At 41.7% G+C, this 4390-nt stretch overlaps 1 protein-coding gene across 7 annotated transcripts in view; it reads left to right on the top strand.

Moving 5' to 3' along the window:
* Dcun1d3 (defective in cullin neddylation 1 domain containing 3) overlaps positions 1-4390 on the top strand; it is a 42992-nt gene that overhangs the window by 3176 nt on the left and 35426 nt on the right. The window contains exon 1 of one of the 7 annotated variants that reach the window (XM_021168740.2): positions 2494-3769. The exons of the other annotated variants lie outside the window; for them this stretch is intronic. The gene's annotated coding sequence lies outside the window, so the exon portion shown is untranslated. Of the gene's footprint in view, positions 1-2493; positions 3770-4390 lie in introns of those variants that run through there. 7 annotated transcript variants of the gene reach the window in all.

The following is a 4390-nucleotide window of genomic DNA, read 5'->3' as shown; positions in this document are numbered from 1 at the left end:
TTTCTTTCTTTCTTCTTCTTCTTCTTCTTCTTCTTCTTCTTCTTCTTCTTCTTCTTCTTCTTCTTTTTTTTTTTGCTTTGGCCAGGCAGCATTTGTGTCGCAATAGTTCTGCACTTGCCTTGGCCTCCTAGTGAGTAATAATATTCCACTGAGAAGTAGGTTGGTACTAAAAGTTCACTCTGGATTACATTAGATAAGGACTATTGTGGGGCCCATTTCCATTCTGTCACCATCTTTGGGTTGGCAGTAACTCAGGGATGTCACTACTTTTGCCTTCCGTTGGGGACATTCATCTCCAGTTCAACCTTATGTTCAACAGAGAGGCCTTATCAATATGTTGCTTGGCTTTGGCCCTCTTGTGCTGTATCACAGTAGGCTAAGATGAAATAGTACTTTTCTCCCCTTCTCAACCTCACAAAAGTGACTGTAGCATTCTTTGAATCAGTCTTTTGAGCTGTGTATTTGAGAGACATAACTGTTGCTTAGACAGTTTATAGTAAACCCAGTCTTAAAATGTTACATGAAACCTTTTGGTGTTTGGTAAAGACAAATCAGAAACAGTAGACTCGTCACTTGGGTTATGTTTTAGGACTTTACTGCTACCTGAAAGTGGCTCTTCAGAACTGGGTGGAGCTTTCTGGGTTGTCCTGGTGTAAGGGAGGATGCAGCCTGTTTGAATAAACAGCAGATCTTAGTTTGCAGGTAACTGACTAGTGTGAACTCTTAGGACTTGGCATGTATTAAACAGCTTGGCCTTGACTTTGTGTGCTATTACTGGGCAGACAGTGCTCTATTTGGTGTTAAGCAGTCTACTATCCCTCTTCATGTCAATGATTTATTACAATTCAAGTACAAAAATATCATCTAGGCTGACATTTCATCAGCTAGTTTGTAGACTAACTTTTGAAAGTGGATAGAGATGTGAGTGGGGGTATTGTGGTGGGGGTGTTGGGGGGTGGGGGACTTGAATATGTTGAGAAGCCCTTAAAACCTTACATTGACTGCTAATTGTGTTTGGGAAATGAATCTAAATCTAAGTGAATTTGGAGTCTTGGAGCTGAAGTGGCCTTTTGACCTAAGGTGCCAGTCAGTTTGTTTCTTAAGGTTTGGGGGACTTTGAACACATTCTAATTAAAGGTGAAAACCCAAAGAACCAGTTGGTGCCACTTGCCCTTGGAATTGTGGGCAGGTTGTTTTTCATTTCAGTAGCTGGTTTAAAGTTAATCTGATTTTACTACTGTCTTGATATGCGTTCTACACTGACTGCCAGTTGTTTTGAGGTGAAGAAGTAGTAACTGAGATCGAAACAGTGGTAATTATGTGGTAACTCCTGTTTCCCTAACTCTTGATAACTTATAATTACTCTTTGTATCTGTTTACAGACATTCATACCAGTGTACCAGAATGAGATCTTCCTAATGTTGGTACAGTGTTTTTGGTTCTTTCCCTAACAGGCCAGGTTGATTGAGTTAATGTTCTTTCGTTCAAATCTAGTTTCACTAGTTCTTGTATCTATTTTCTTGGGCAATGGAAGGTTTTATTTTTTAGGGGGTCAGAAGGAGATGGGGATAACACCAAAAAGTGTTGCAAACTGATTCTTTTGAGTTATACTATATTAAAAGAGGAAAAATGCCCAGGATATATGCAGATGAGATCTTATTTAAACACCATACATTGGAACTTGTAGATGATGAACTCTGCTTCCTTGAGAGTTTGTCCTTGCCTAAGTCTAAGTCGTGAGTTGAAATGTTGGGTTTGGGGCTGAGGTACAGCATAGGAACCTAGGTTGTACAGCATGTAAGCATCCCTTGGTAAGCATCATCATGTGTCCATGTCCCATCCCTGTCCAGTTCCTGTCCTGCTGCCTTCCCCCCATCCCGTTGTGCATTGCTGAAGCACATGGTACCTGTGCTGTCACTGAAACCTTTAGCTCTAGCCCAGCTCTGACTGACAGATCTCTGATGGCACTCTGCAGAGAGCAGGACTTGGTTTTCAGGGAGCTCTTGTAGCCATTGTTGCTCTTTCTGTTAGTCCAGGAGACAGTGTGTTGGGGAGATCTGCCCTGTTTTAGTAGTCACAGCATTTACTGTATTGAAAGCAGTTAGCTCACCGGGTGGTGGCGCACGCCTTTAATCCCTGCACTCAGGAGGCAGAGGCAGGCGGATTTCTGAGTTCAAGGCCGGCCTGGTCTACAAAGTGAGCTCCAGGACAGCCAGGGCTACACAGAGAAACCCTGTCTTGAAAAAAAAAAAAAAAAAAGCAGTTAGTTCTACTCATTGTAGTATGGGAAGAAGCAAGAAAAACTCAGACCCCTTAGAATATCTGATGTAGCTCTGAAACACTGTAGAGACCAGGCTGTCCTGGAGCTCACAGGGATCTACCTGCCTCTGCCTCTGAATTGAAAAACAAAAACAAAAACATGTACCACATGGCCACCACACCCCCTCCTTTTTTTTTTTTTTTTCCTAAGCCAAAGTTTGAGGAACCCTCCTGAGGCAGAAGTATTCTTGCAACAGAAATGAGGACATTTTCTTTCTTTCTTTTTTTTTTTTCCTTACCCCAATACATCATTTTATCAACTCTTTAATTCTTTGAGTATCCCTTTTAATGTGGCACATCTAAAGCAGTGATTTGATAATGGAATGAGAGTACCCTAGTGTAGCAGAGGTTGAGGATGCTTTCTAGGGAAAGCTGAAGGAAGTCTCCAGAGTGTTTTCTGAAGGGACCCATTTACATTCAAATAGGAGTGGAGACTTCAGTACCCTGAGTTCTTTCAGTTTTCTGAGACAAGGTCTTCATATGTAGTCAGGCTGGCCTCAAACTCAGTATCTCCTCTCATCTTCCAAAATGATGTTGGGATTATATAGTATCACCATGCCTCGCTTCTCAACTCTTTGATAACTAGTGGGCATGAGTTAATAATAGCTGTGCAAAGTCCTGAATTGTACATAATTGCTTTTCCAATGACCTGCTACAGCATCAGAACAGGAAAGTTCAAGTATGCCCATTGATAGAGCCATTTCATGTAAATAAATACAGTAGTTGCATAAGCCATCTTTTTATATTAAGCAAATTTGGCTTCGATTAAGCAGTTGCTCTTGTACTCAGGAGGCTGAGGCAGGATTGCTGCAAGTTAGAGTCCAACTTGGACTACATAGTCAGTAGTCAGTACCAGGCCAGGTAGAACAGTAAGATGACTTTATTTCAAACAAAACAAAATCACCTGCATCCACCTTCAAATCCTACACTTGTCGTTCTGTACTCAGGTTGAGGCAGGAGGATCAAGAAGTTAGGGGCATCCTCAGCTACACAGAGCTTTTGAGGCAACCCTGGGCTATATGAAAAGAAATCCTATCACAAAAAGTCAAACAGCTTTCCACCCCCTTCACACTACACTTGCTTTATATCTACTTGATACTGTTTAAACAAGAGGAGAAAATCCAGGATACCGCCTCAGAGAAGATGCTGAGACTAGCATCGTGTGACTAGGAAGCAGGATCAGGGATAACACTTTGAGCCCTTTAAGGAGACAGTTTTTCCCAGCTATGGTGGTGTTTTCAGGGGTGATAAGTTATAATACAGTGAATGCTCTACCCATTTTTAAGAATATTTTCATGGTTCTTGTTGATTAATTTTTATCTAAAATAACTAGTCACTTATTTAATCATTTACTCAAAACTGTTGCTGTAGAGCTCATGCTCACAGGAAGAATTCTACTCTGGGCTTCCTAACGTATGAAGAAGTGCAAAGGTGTTTCCAGAGGCACTGAGTGAGTCAGTTGAAGTGGGTGGGGTAGCAAGCCTTTATGTGACCACAGTTGTAAGTAAGTAGGAGTATGGTGGCAAGGGGATAGTGGGGAAGAGACTTGTCCTCCATGTTCCAGCTGGGAAAGGCTAATAATGACTGAGGGAGGTAAGGGAACCAAAGCTCATAAATTGCCCAACTCCAGGGAATAACATTCACTAGGAGGGAGGGAGGGGTTAGGGGCCTGGTTGCCTAACTCTAGGGAATATCACTGAGCAGGAGGGGATAGGGACCTATCTCCATGAGAACACACATGTATTACTGCTGCAGAGGAGAGTGTAGGGATCCAGTGGATGGTGTGTTTATACTAGTCTTCACAACTGACTAGGCATTCAGGATGGGCTGCCTCGGGGTGCTGGAGTCTTTTTTTTTCTTTCTTTTTGTCTTTTAGGGCTTGATATGATTTTTTAAAAACTTCTTTTTTTTTTTTTTTTTTTGTTTTTTTATTTCTTATATGTCAGAACCCAAAAGCTGGTGAGATGAGAAATAAAGTGCTTGGGCTCCTTAGTGTAGCTAGAGTAGGTAATGAAGAAGACTCTAGGTGGGGTTTACTCATGGCAACAGTTACTTGTGAACTCTTAAGATC

Source organism: Mus caroli, chromosome 7 (genome assembly GCF_900094665.2).
Source record: "Mus caroli chromosome 7, CAROLI_EIJ_v1.1, whole genome shotgun sequence".
Taxonomy (NCBI): Eukaryota; Metazoa; Chordata; class Mammalia; order Rodentia; family Muridae; genus Mus; species Mus caroli.
Note: the sequence above shows the minus strand (reverse complement) of the source record. Positions and strands in the feature narration are given on the sequence as shown.